Here is a 14,633-nt window from a genome sequence, read left to right as displayed (position 1 = left end):
CTCATACCTCGAAGGATGACATATCCTTCGAGGTCCATCTTCATCTGTCGATGGATATCTTTCGAGCTCATCGAAGGATATACACAATCCTTCGATGCCTTATCCTTCGACACCAAACATTATACAACCATAATTTGTCTAGCAAAACCCACACGGTCAACCAAATAACCCTCTCGTTTGACCACTTCAAACGAGCGGGTCTATACACGTTTGTTTGACCGTTTCACTAACTATTACAAATTCAGCGTACAATAATAACTAATCTATTCGACAAGCATCGGACACAAAATCTGCATCAACAATGGGGTTAGTGTTAGGGGCCAAAAGGGTTAGAAAAAAAGACGTTGAGGGCTCAGATGTTAAAAGATTTTTTTGGGCTAAAAGGGTAAAAGTGATATAACCACAGGGGTCAAAATCGTAATTTACTCTTATTATTATTATTATTTAAGTTTCAGAGTCTTGGTTTATCTATCATCTCCTAAAATTCATCCTCACATCTTCAAAACCAGCTAGTAATAATGCTCTTGTCTAAACCAGAAGCAGTCTTAGTTGTTGCTCTTGTCATACATATGATTGGAGCTGTCTATGGTTCTAGTGCTGCTTCAGACCAACTTGCATTACTGGAAATCAAATCAAAGATTACACTTGACCCACAAGGTGCTTTGACATCTTGGAATGATTCCCTTCCTTTTTGCCAGTGGAGAGGAGTGACATGTGGTCGCCGCCACCAAAGAGTCACAATGTTGGATCTACGAGACTCGGGTTTAGTAGGTTCTTTATCTCCTTATATTGGTAACATGAGCTTCCTTGGTTACATTTTTCTTTACAACAACACACTTCATGGAAGTATCCCACCCGAGATAAGCCGTCTATATCGATTACAGGTATTATCCCTTTCCAAAAATTCATTCACGGGGAAATCCCAGCCAACATGTCAAGCTGGCCAAAACTTACGTTCCTTAGCTTACGATTTAATAAGCTATCCGGGAAAATTCCAAATACTTTCACGTCTCTAATGATGATAACTTAATTATCCTTGGCTGGAAATGACCTCACCGGTGGAATTCCACAATCCCTAAGCAACCTCACATCTCTTCAAATACTCGCTCTTTCTTTTTGTCCACTAGGAGGGACCATTCCTGATTCTTTCAATCAATTAAAAAATTTGCGAATGATAGGCCTGGGAGATAATGGCCTCGTTGGTGCATTCCCTTCGTTTTTCTTTAACCTTTCGATGTTGGAAATTATAAGTTTTCCAGAAAATCAACTTCAAGGCAGCCTACCCTCCAACTTATGTTTGAGTCAACCCCATCTCACGCGGATAGAATTTGCAATCAATCACTTCAATGGCTTTCTTCCACCATCAATATCAAGTTGTTCAGAGCTAGAAATCCTTGATGTTTATCAAAATGATTTAAAGGGGGGAATAACTATTGATTTTGGAAGACTACAACATCTTAGTTTTCTATCTCTTGGTTTCAACAGTTTTGGAAGTAACGATCTGGATGACATGAATTTTTTTCATTCTTTGTCCAACTGCAGTAATTTGGAAACAATAGAACTTTTGAGTAACCAATTAGGAGGGGTGCTACCAAATTCAATTGGGAACTTCTCATCCAAACTATCGTACTTAAAGATGCAATCAAACTATATCTCAGGCATCATCCCTTCATCTATAGGCAATTTGTTAGGCCTAACCACAGTTTCTCTAAGTGTAAACAGCTTCACAGGCATGATTCCTGAAAGCATTGGCGAGCTTCAAAACTTGCAAATACTATATCTTTATGACAACCATTTCTCTGGGGTCATTCCAAGATCTATAGGAAACTTGTCACTTCTAACTAAAGTAGTATTAGGTGGAAACAAGTTGGAAGGCACTATACCCTCAACCATTGGGAGTTGGAAAAAAGTTATAGCTTTGGATCTTCATGGAAATAAACTAAGCGGGAGTGTACCCAAAGAACTATTCCAACTGTCTCAACTTTCAATAGGGTTAGATCTGAGTCAAAATAATCTATCTGGAGTGCTTCCACAAGAGATTGGTGATCTGAAATTCTCAGGAATACTTGATTTTTCTGTGAATCGTTTCACAGGTGAACTTCCAAGTAGTTTAAGCAGATGCACCAGTCTTGAAGCCCTAGACCTTTCTAGTAATCTCTTTTATGGATCATTGCCGGAATCATTTGGTTCATTGAAAGGCCTCGAATATGTTGACTTGTCAAACAATAACTTTTCTGGACACATTTTGACGTATCTGCAACAAATTCCCTTGAAGCATCTAAATCTTTCGTATAATAACTTTGATGGTGAGGTGCCTATTAAAGGTGTTTTCGCCAACGCAAGTGCAATATCTGTCACTGGGAACATCGGACTCTGCGGGGGAATAGCCAACCTTCACCTACCCAAATGCACAAGCACAGCTAGAACCCCAAAAGACGAACTCGAAAGCTTTCTGTACGTGTTATTGTAGCAGTTTCACTCTGTTCCACTGTTGCGGGTTTGGGTCTATTGTCGTTTGTCTTATTTTACTGTTGTATAAAAAAGAAGAGAGATAAACCATCAGAAGCAAGATTGGCTGAATCTTTTGAGAAGATATCATATGGAAGACTTTTCAAAGCATCAGAAGGGTTCTCTGCAGAAAATCTGATTGGTACAGGTAGTTTTTCTTCGGTTTACAAAGGATGTCTTGATGAAAATGGCTTCACTGTGGCAATCAAAGTACTAAAACCTTCAACGCCGAGGAGGTTTTAAGAGTTATATGGCTGAGTGTGAGGCCTTGAGAAACATTCGTCACCGCAACCTGGTTAAGGTCATAACAGCTTGCTCAAGTATCGATTTCCAAGGCAATGATTTCAAAACTTTGGTGTACGATTTCATGCTTAATGGGAATCTGGAGAGCTGGTTGCATTCTGTAGATCGTACCTTAGATCTTGTTCAAAGAATAGGTATCATCAAGGATGTGGCTTGTGCTCTTGAATATCTCCATTGTCGTTGTGGAAATCTTATTGTTCATTGTGATTTGAAGCCGAGCAACATATTATTGGATGTTGATATGGTTGCTCATGTTGGAGATTTTGGTCTTGCGAAAATACTTTCCCTTGAAGAAGGTTCTTATGCAAATGCGAGTAGCTCAAGTATCATCAGAGGAACCATTGGGTATGCACCTCCAGGTAATTTATGATTACTAGTCCATTAGACTGTTTTTTTTTTTTTTTTTTTTTGTTATACAATACAATATACTCTAATTAAATAAGTTGCAGAATATGGGCTTGGAAATGAAGTGTCAACCAGTGGGGACATGTATAGCTATGGGATCCTATTGTTAGAGATGTTGACAGGGAAAAAACCTGTTGATCCAATGTTTGACGGAGGGCTAGGCCTGCATTCCTATGCTAGGAGGGCCTTGGCTGATGGTTGTGTGCTTCAGATTGTGGATCCAGTGTTTCTAAGTGAGGATGTCAATGAAAATTGTTTAATTTCACTGGTAAAAGTCGGTGTGCAATGCTCTAACGAGTCTCCACAAGATCGAATGGATATTGGGACTGTTATTCACGAGCTCTTTGGGACAACATTTGCAAGTACATCTTGATTTGCCAAACACCCATGATGCAAGTGGTGCGACCTGAAAAGCTAGTTTGTTTTTGGTTTAATAATATTGTATTAAATTGAATAAGTGATGTTCGGGGGGGTGTGTGTGTGTGTGAACATTGATTTCTTATCTATACATGTACTTGCTGTCTTCCATATGAATCAATAAACAAGATATAATGTTTTTTGTGCAAAATGATGAGAAATCACTTTGTCTTACAGTTTAAATCTATATTTTTCTTTGCAAATTCATCAAAATCCTACAATGACACCAGACACCTGCATCTATTGCATTCAGTGAATAAGAACCGAACACCTACTTTTTTTAGACAATACCGGTTCGGTTTCAGGAAGTTCTCAGTTTGGTTAATCGGTATTTTCGGGTTGACCCTAAATTTGCCCACTCATATTCCGTATCACAAGAAGTTGGTATACAACTTTCTCATTGATTCCCCTGTTTTATATATGTTTGCTAAGCGACATATGTAACAAGTTGCAACTCAAAGTAGGCGGGTTATGGTTACTGTTTTTATCAAAGTAAGCGACATACTTATCGTTTTTAGTATACTGGTCAAACTGATCATTTTTTGAACGCAAAGAAAAAAAAAGTTTATATTCTTGTACAATTAATATACACATCCACCCCACTAGTTGATAATAGTAGAAAAACCTAAACATTTCAAAACTATAAATCTTTAAATTTTTGGGATTGGATGTAAGAAAAGAAAAGTGAAACCTGGATTCATAGGGGTCTGAATAATAGAGTTGTGACAGAGCTAAGGAGTTGAAGAATCAAGTCGGTTTTGCTTATGGCTGTAGCTATCTGTTTATTTTGGGGTTCAGCCCATCATGACCCATTCACTTTTCTATAATTTAAATATAATGGTCCTGGCCCATTGAGAATACAACTTAACCCAAAACAGCCCAGGTAGTTATATTAAGAGTCTAAATCAGCCCAAAAGTATATATATGGGTCCAGATTGTCAGGTCTAGACAAACCGTATCCAAAGAACTATAAAATAAAAATGGTGTTACCATTGAATTAGTTCATAGTTTAAATACTGGCTGTTGTTTATAGGGCTATCCTCAAATACCGGCTGATGATCCCTATGTATTCAGAAGACGACGAAACCTGCCCAATTTGCCGTAAAGCCTGCGTGGATAAATACGGTGGGCATGCTATTCATTGTAAGGAGCTCCCTGGTTTCAAATATCGGCACGACTGGGTGAGAGATGTTTTGGGGGACATCTTGAGGAGAGCGGGGATTTCTGCCAAGAAGGAGGCCCCTGTGAATTTCCTTACAGATCCGATGGAAGTGTAGGTCCCTCGGAGGATGAGGTTAAACCTTATCCTTGTTATGTTTAACACACTAGCAAGTGCGGAATCCAAGCTAGAATGCAAACCGGTAGTTTATATGAGAGCACAAGCTACAAAGAGAAAGGTAGACACACAAGATATCAAAGTTTTCTCTTGTATTTCAGTGGACACGGTTACAGCCCTTGACCAAACTGAAAATACTCTCTCTACAAGACTAAGTTTACTCACATACACTTTTCCACTGCTTAAAAATGAAGTGAACACATTACATGGGTATATATACCTGTCACAGATTGTCTGGTCGAAGGATCAGATAGACTGATCGAAAGATCATCTATCGATCTGAAACCTACCGAAGGATCCACATATACCTCGAATGATGATATCCTTCGAGGTCCATCAACATCTATTGAAGGCTTATCCTTCGAGCTCATCGAAGGATCTAAACAATCCTTCGATGACTCATCCTTCGATGACTTATCCTTCGACAGCTCATCCTTCGACACAAACATATTACAATCAAGTTCTAACTGTATGGCCAAGTCAAACCAGGAGGATGGTTGACTTGGTCAAACTTACAAGACTAACAAAAGACATCGTTTTATATCATGACAAAATACAGACAAAGTACAGACACAAGTGCACCAACAAACTCCCCCTTGGCTGTAGCTTTGTCTCGATTTTTGTGTCTTCAAGTCTCTGACGTCCTTTCAAGTCATCAATGTCGGAGGATCTTCAAAGTCTTCACGTCTTGAAAGCAGAAAGTGTATCAACACCCCGTTTCATGTAGGAAGTGTGTTGACAAACTCCCCCTTAACACAAGCTCCCCCTTGAGTTATGCTCGTGAAAGACTTGATCCTTATAGATTGAGATCCTTGTGGTGTTGATGATGGTCAGCGGCAACTCGATCATTTTCATCTTTTGAGAGCCTTCACGTCGTGTCTTCATTCCGAAGCTTGTCATCGACCATGTTCTCCTTGCCTTTAGAATCTGCACATGCAAGAAATCTAAACGCGTAATGAGAACAACTGCTTGGAATATAGTTTATATAAACAAATGACACACGAATGACCATGTCACAATCAAACACCGTCCGACAGTTTGAAAGTTTAATAAATTTGTCAGTTTTAGTTTCTAACTTTCAAAACTTGCAAATTTCGACCGTTTATGAAGATTTAGTCAATTTGGTTTTCAGTCAGGTTTCAGGTAACGAAGACTCGAGATCCAACATCGTACGATCGAAAATAAAATAGAAATAAAATCTTTTTGGCTTTTATAAAGTTTATATTAAAACACACCTAAAATCTTTTTGGTATTTTTGAATATTTCAAATGTAAAGACTGAAAGCAGTAAATAAATATTTACAGACATACTTTTTGCGAGTTTCGAGGGTAAGAGAATCATATCAGTGTACGGTCATGCCAAAACGCTCTTGTTGTTCAGTTAGTTAACATTAAGATAAGCATCCTATAACAATTATCGGTATTGTTGTCCACTTAAGCTCAACTTATCAGATGTAATCATGGCGAGGGGATACGTTAAGGTATGATTTATACTTACCGACCGGTGTTCATCCACATAACGACACATTCCCGTATCAAGGTATGCATGAGGGTTCATCTTACCGGTGAGTATACCGATTATCATCTGTTTGACCGTATATGATGTGAGATTCTCACTTATTTTGATTTGAAAACAAGCCCTATGTGATATAATCACTTATTGATGAGGAACTTGATTTTCATATGCATGAGGGCACAGGAGCAAGTCCGTGAACAGGTCAGTACTTTCGTACAGCAGAGAGACGAACTTGACTCCCGGATAAATGTGATATATTATCACTTATTTTGATATGGACATGTGATTGTTGATCACTTATTGAGGTCGAATGCAGTATGTACACGTATGTATAGTATCATGGAAGATCTAGACTTGCGTCCCTGTTATTTTTCGATAAAAGATACAACCATGATACCCAGATGATAAGCAGCATAAAGACCGAATATCTCAGAACCTCGGCAATCCTTCAAACGAAATTTCGGTACTAAGACCATATGCCAATGAATGGTTCCCACCTGGTCTTCAGTTGGTTTAAGTTTATATCACCCTGCACACTTTAAAATGATTGTGAGCCTACCGATACATCTTATATAGAGCTGCTTATCGTTTTTCATTTAAGATTTAAAGAGGTTTGGATAGACCACTGATGTACTATCATTTTCTCTTTTGCTCGCCAGGAAACTCATTTTTGCTTTTCTATTGTTTTTATGTTTTTAAATTTTTCGATGTTTTTGGATTTTCAGATTTTTGGATTTACTCCCCCTAAAATCAATAAACTAAGACAAATTTAAAAGACACAAAGATATTTACAAAAATGATTTTCCGATGTTGGTTTCACTCTTGCTTGACCTTAATGCCGTTTACCAATAATATAAAGTCAAATCTTGATTTGTCAAATGCTTTGGTAAAAAGGTCGGCACGTTGATCATTGGTGTGGACCTTAACAACATCGATTAGCCTTTTCTCAAAGCAATCACGTATGAAATGATACTTGATTTCGATGTGTTTGGTCTTTGAGTGCTGCACAGGATTTCTAGTGATCTGTAATGCAGCAGAATTATCAACGTAAATAGGAGTAGTTAGGAATTCAAAACCGTAGTCGCGTAATTGTTGTTGGATCCAAAGAACTTGGGAGCAACAACTTGAGGCAGCAATGTATTCAGCTTCGCATGTTGAAGTAGTGACACAAGTCTGCTTCTTGCACTGCCATGTGACTAGGCGATTTCCCAAAAACTGACATCCAGCCGTTGTGGATTTGCCGTCGATTTTGCATCCGCCAAAATCAGAATCACAGAATGCGATCAAGTCAAAGTTATTATCCCTATGGTACCATAGACCGGTGTCAGGGCAACCCTTCAAATAACAAAAAATCCTTTTTACAGCTGCAAGATGTGAGGCCTTCGGGTTGACTTGATATCTGGTAAGCAGGCATGTCGGGTACATTATATCTGGTCTTGATGCTGTAGGTACATAAGAGATCCGATCATTGCGCGGTAATATGAGGGGTTAACAGCTTCACCCTTCAAGTCTGGAGTAATTCCGTGATTTTGTGGCAGTGGGGTACCAATGGGCGTTGCATCAGACATCTGGAACCGGCTCAAGATGTCACCAACATATTTAGTCTGATGGATGAATATCCCAGACTCAGTTTGTTGCACTTGTAGGCCCAAGAAGAAGGTCATTTCCCCCATAGCACTCATCTCGAATTTATCCTGTACCAGAAGAAGATCTCCATCTTGTTCTTTGATGAAAAGAGTACAGTCGATAAGACCCCTTCGAAAACCATTCTCCAGTAGATAATTTGATAAGGTTGCATACCAAGCTCGCGGTGCTTGATGAAGACCATAGAGAGCTTTGTTGAGCAACCAAACCCGATCGGGATGAATAGGATCTTCAAAACCTGGAGGCTGTTCGACGTACACCTCTTCTTCAACTACACCATGTAAGAATGCACTTTTGACGTCCATCTGGTAAACCTTGAATCCTTTGAATGAGGCATAAGCCAGAAAGATCCGAATTGTTTCCAGACGTGCAACAGGTGCATAGACTTCGTTGTAGTCGATTCCTTCTATCTGATGAAAACCTTGAACGACTAAATGTGCTTTGTTCCGGATAACAACTCCGCGGTCATCCTTTTTGCATTTAAACACCCAACGGGTACCAATCTTCTTGTAGCCAGCAGGTTTCTCTACGAGTTTCCAGACACCAAGCTTCTGGAATTGTTGCAGTTCTTCCTGCATTGCTTCCACCCAGGAGTTATCTTTCATTGCTTCTTTCCAAGTTCTTGGCGCTTCCTGTGAGACATAACACGCGAAAGACCAATCATTTTGTTGCCCGGATTTTGGAATAGCCGCATACAAGCCTGCATTGTTGTTGTTCCGCAACATGTTTCTTGTTTGAATGCCACTTTGCACATTTCCGATGATGTTTTGTTGAGGATGGGTATTATGAATCCTTGTTTCTGGATTATCTGGAACTGGAATATTTATACCCAGATTGTTGAAATTGAGATCAACAACTAAATCAATGCCCGGAATTGACGAAGAGGATGATGTAGTAGCTTCAGCTGTTCTAGGGGCATCCACTGGAGGAGTACCCTCTGAAGTACCATGAACTGCTGTTGTTGGAACTTCTTGATCTGCATCTAGGAATTCATCATCCTCTGAAGATTCGTTCAATTCAGCAGCATCGTGAAAATCCTCATTGTCGAGAGTATTATTGTTCACCGAAGATGGTTCTTGATTGACAAGAATTGGACGAACCACCGGTAAAACTGTTGCATTGTCACTCTCGAAAAACATCCTTGCCGCAGCACTTTCTTCAACGGCTTCAACATTGATCGAATTGAAAAAGTCATCGTACTCAAACATCCAAGGCTGACCAGGACATTTGACTGGCAAAGTGTGCCTTTGTACTCTGACCTTAGACCATTCCTCGACCCTTTTAGTCTCTAGATTCCAGACTCGTAAGTTAGGGGTGGCATACCCAAGGAAGTATCCCTCAATTGCTTTTGCCCCAAACTTTCCATTAGGATCGATGATTGTACATGGAGCTCCAAACGGTTCAAGATAAGACAAATCTGGTTTCCGTTTTTGAAGAAGCTCAAAGCAGGTCTTATTGTGCCTTTTGACTGTAAGGACTCGGTTCAATGTGTAACATGCAGAGGCCACAGCTTCAGTCCAGAATGGAATGGGCAACTGCGACTCTACCAACATTGTCCTAGCAGTCTCGATCAATGTGCGGTTCTTACGTTCAGTGACGCCATTCTGTTGAGGAGTATAAGCTGCACTAAACTCATGAAGAATACCCTTTGAAGTGCAAAACTCCGCCATGGCATGATTTTTAAATTCAGTACCATTGTCGCTACGTATCCGCCTAACCTTCAACTTATACAAATTCTCAATCTGAATGATCAAGTTTTTGATAATACCAAAGGTTTCACTCTTGTGTGCCATGAATGCCACCCAAGAAAATCTTGAATAGTCATCAGTAATCACGAGACAGTATTGATCATTCCGAATACTCTTGTGCTTGACAGGACCGAACAAATCCATGTGCAAACGTTCAAGAGGAACTGCCACCGTGTTGATCTTCTTAGTAGGATGTCGTTTCTTCGTTTGTTTTCCTTTCTGGCACGAAACACAGACGTCTTGAAGATGGAAGTTTTTAAGAGGAACACCATTCACCAATTCATTTGAAACCAAATGATTCATTTTGCGTAAGTGAATGTGACCCATTCGTCTGTGCCAAGAGATAGAGTCTTTTTCTGTGGCTTTGGAAACGAAACAAGTTGCTTGTGCAGACGTAGTAATAGCTTGGCTCATATCAAGGACGTACAAATCATTTATCCTTGGAGCTAACAAGAGAATCCATTCTTTTGGAATTTTGAAGCCGGGTTTTAGCACATAACATCCATTAGCATCAAAGTGTACTGAGAATTGCTTGTCACAAATATGAGAAACACTAAGAAGATTGTGATCAAGTTGTTGCACAAAGTTGATCTTGTCAAAGCTGACAATCCCGTTGGATATCATTCCTTCACCCGTAATATAACCACCCTTATCTCCAGCAAATGCAACATAACCTCCTCTAATAGATTTGACGTCGTAGAGAAGCTTCATGTCGCCTGTCATGTGCCTGGATGTCCCACTATCAACAATCCAATGACTACTGATAGTTCCTCCTGGAACACCCTGACTTGATGAACTGTCGACATTAGCCATAAAGGCTGAATGGAGAGAAGACGAAGAATAAGCAGCTTGATCCACCAATATAGATCTTCTTTGAGTTCCTGCTGCAGCTTCCTCCAAAAGCTCATCAATGTCTGCATCAACCGATGCACTTGATATCTCACCCACATGATCATCACCTGAACTTGAGGATTCTTCATCTGAACTCCTGCTGTAACCAGAGGAGTCTTCATCCTCAGAAGATTCACCACCATTGGCGGAAGATTCTCCACCACTGGCGTGAGTTAAATCCTTAACCACTTCAGCAAAACATGCTGTTCCATCCGGAGCATCACCACTTAACTGAATTGACCAGTCACAACCTTCATCTACTTGAACCACAAGTGCCTGGTTGGCATTTGATGGTCCTCCTTGACTTTGGTTGTTAACAGGTACCAATGTGCGCTCGTTGTTCCTCACTTGGTTCTGATTTGCCCTGTTGCCTTGACCTCTGAAGGGATTCTGGTTCCCATGCTGTGCTGGCCTTGTGCACTCCCTTTTAAAGTGACCCCGTTCACCACAATTGAAACACTTTACTGCCTGTTTATCAAACCCATACTTGGTGTCTTTCTTACTCTCCAAGCTGGTTCTGCCAGTTCTTTCCATGAAATCCTTTGCCCTTCTTACAGCACTAGCAAAGGCCCACTTGATGTCCATCAACTCCATCTCTTCCTTGTCAATCTGCTGATAGTATTCTTGTGTCAGATTAATGTTGCCAATCTGACCTTCCACTAACCCACAGTACGCGCTCACTAAAGTGTTAAGCAGCTCCATGTGTTCCCTTGCTACTTCTACACTGACCTTAGAGAAGCTTAAAGTGTCGAGCCGTACTGTATTTGGTTTTGATTGCTGACCAGCAGATGATGTCCCTCCATAACATGCTTGTTGTTGAGCAGGAGGAGGTGGTTGTAGTGGATTTCCATACATGTCTGTGGTGGGAGCCGGCTTAACAGGAACTTGTACTGGATTGCCATACATATCCGTACTTGTGACAAACGCCGTTTGAAGTGGAGCATGTGGACCGGTTCTTGTAGACGAAGAATTGGAAGTTCCATAATACATCTCTGGGTTGCATGGCACAATGGATTTTGCAACAGAGGTACTAGGAGTTCCATAATACATTTCTGGATTTTGTGGCACTGGAACTCTTTTTGCCTTTAAGGTTTCCTCCTGATCCTTGTTTTCTAAAAGCTGCACGAAGTCGTTGATGTTTGTAGTACCCAAAGTTCCATTATACTTCAAGATCTCCAAGAAACTATTCCATTGGGGAGGCAATGCATCAGCAAACTTCTTCACCACCTCTGTTGTAGTTGTCACTACTCCAAAATTGTTCAACTCTGTAAGCAAGTGATAAAACCGGCTTGTCATATCTCCCAAAGACTCCTTATCCATACACGTGAAACCGTCAAATTCTTTCTTGAGAAGATCATGATGCAATTGACGTGTTGCTTCATTCCCTACTGATGCAGCGTGTGAAACGAAAAAAAATGAAGATTACACGTTGATTCTACGAATACCCGTGTAGCTCTTCCCCAACCCCCAAATTGTAACCCCAAAGGCCACGGAATTTGAAGTGAAAAAAACAGTTTTCTCAAAATTCAATTCTGATCTTCTCATTAGCTTTAGCAACATATAAATAAAGACTGAAATTCGAAACGGGCCTAAAAAAGATAACGGGCCAAACACACGGCCTAAAACAAAAAGCCCAAAATAGTTCAAAAAACATAAAAATGCAAATAAGTAATAGAAATAAGCGTTTTTTTGGCCCGGACGATGACCCAAACCGCTGTAGGCATTTGCAGCAAGATGGAGCTCGTTCTCGCCTTCGAATCGCCTGGTCGCACGTCCCAAACGGACCCCTGTAGCCCAAGTTAGGGCCATTTTAGTGAAGGCCCTTTTCTTACGCGGTCTTGGGCCTCCAAGTACAAAATAGCCCGTTCCTCCACACTTGGGCCCACATCATTCCCCCCTGGATAGACAAAATTCGCCCTCGAATTACCAACAGTTTCATCATCAGAAGACTCTCCATAATAAGGCAACAGATGCTTCACGTTAAACACATCAGCACAACGAATGTGACTAGGCAGTTTTAGACGATATGCATTTGGATTGATCTTCTCCATGATTTCAACTGGGCCAATCTTCTTCGCTGATAACTTGTTGTATTCCCCAACTGTAAAACGATCTTTAGTCAAAACAGCCCAAACAAAGTCACCTTCCTCGAACTCAACATGCCTACGCTTCTGATCAGCAGCTTGCTTATACTTCAGATTAGCTCGGATCAAATGATCATACACAGCATTATGAACTTCATGTAGACCCTCTACAAAATCCTGAACTTTCTTTGGAACAGATCCAGAAACAGGAAGGGACATCAAATCAAGTGGTCCCCGAGGCTGAGATGAATACACTATCTGAAATGGGCTATATCCAGTGCTACGATTGACAGCATGATTATGAGCAAACTCAGCTTGGCACAACTTTTGATCCCACGCCTTCACATGATCACCAACCAAACACCTCAACAAATTCCCAAGTGACCGATTAACAAATTCAGTTTGCCCATCAGTTTGTGGGTGATAAGCACTACTGAAGTTAAGTTGAGTATTCACCATCTTCCACAAGCTACGCCAAAAATGACTCAGAAATCGGGTATCCCGATCAGACACGATAGAAGAAGGTAGCCCATGCAAACGTACACATCACGAAAGAATAGTTGGGCTACATTGACAGCATCAGTCGTCTTCTTGCAGGGAATAAAATGTACCATCTTAGAAAACCGATCCACCACAACAAATATGGAATCATTACCTCTCTTAGTACGAGGTAACCCCAACACGAAATCCATACTAATATCAACCCGTGGCTGTGAAGGAATTGGCAAAGGCATATAGAGACCCGCATTGGTAGCCGTGCCCTTGGAAACCTGGCAAACACGGCACCTCTTCACATAACGATCCACCTCTTTTCTCATAGTTGGCCAATAATAAGAAGCTTGAACCAATTGTAAAGTACGATCACGACCAACATGCCCTTCACCATGTAACTCCTTAATAATCTTTAAGCGAAGACTAGAATCGGGAATACATAGCTGATTCCCCTTGAACAGAAAACCATCATGCAAAAGAAAGTCTGACTTTTGCCCAGTTTCCACATCCTGCAAAATAACTGAGAAATAAGGGTCAATGGCTAACTGCTCACGAATGACCTCCAAAGCCGGCACATCAACCCTCATAGATACAAGCAGATTACTCCTCCTGCTTAAGGCATCAGCAACCCTATTTGAAACACCAGTCTTGTGTTTGACCACAAACGTAAACTTCTCAAGAAAGGCCAACCATCGCCCATGCTTGTGAGATACCTTATCTTGAGTACGAATATGCCTTAGGGAATCATGATCAGTGAATAAAACAAACTCCTTTTGAAATAAGTAATGACGCCAATGCTTTACAGCTTGGACCACTGCATAAAACTCTAGGTCATAAGTACTGTACCTCAACTTAGGCCCAGTTAACTTCTCACTAAAATAAGCAACAGGTCGACCACCCTGACTAAGAACCCCACCAATCCCAACCTTTGAGGCATCAGTATGAAGTTCAAAAACTTGAGAAAAATTAGGCAATACCAGAATTGGTGCTGTAGTGAGCTTCTCTTTCACAACTTGAAAAGCCAACTCTGCCTCATCCGTCCATACAAACGTCTTCCCCTTCATACAATCTGTCACTGGGGCCATAATAGAACTGAAGTGTGGAATAAACCTTCTGTAAAAAGAAGCAAGCCCATGGAAACTACGAACTTCAGTAATGGTTGTAGGAGTTGGCCAATTCTGAACAGCCGCCACTTTGGATTCATCAACCTGTATCCCATCACCAGAAATAACATACCCCAAGAATAACACTTTAGGGGTCATGAACACACACTTCTTGGTGGCTGCATAA

At 40.7% G+C, this 14,633-nt stretch overlaps 1 pseudogene; it reads left to right on the top strand.

Annotated features, from left to right (window-relative positions):
- Nucleotides 1-518: 518 nt before the first annotated feature.
- LOC110866067 lies at nt 519-3,788 on the top strand (annotated as a pseudogene).
- The last annotated feature ends 10,845 nt before the right edge of the window (nt 3,789-14,633 follow it).

The sequence above is a fragment of the Helianthus annuus genome, chromosome 14 (assembly GCF_002127325.2).
Source record: "Helianthus annuus cultivar XRQ/B chromosome 14, HanXRQr2.0-SUNRISE, whole genome shotgun sequence".
NCBI classification, from domain to species: Eukaryota; Viridiplantae; Streptophyta; class Magnoliopsida; order Asterales; family Asteraceae; genus Helianthus; species Helianthus annuus.
Note: the sequence above shows the minus strand (reverse complement) of the source record. Positions and strands in the feature narration are given on the sequence as shown.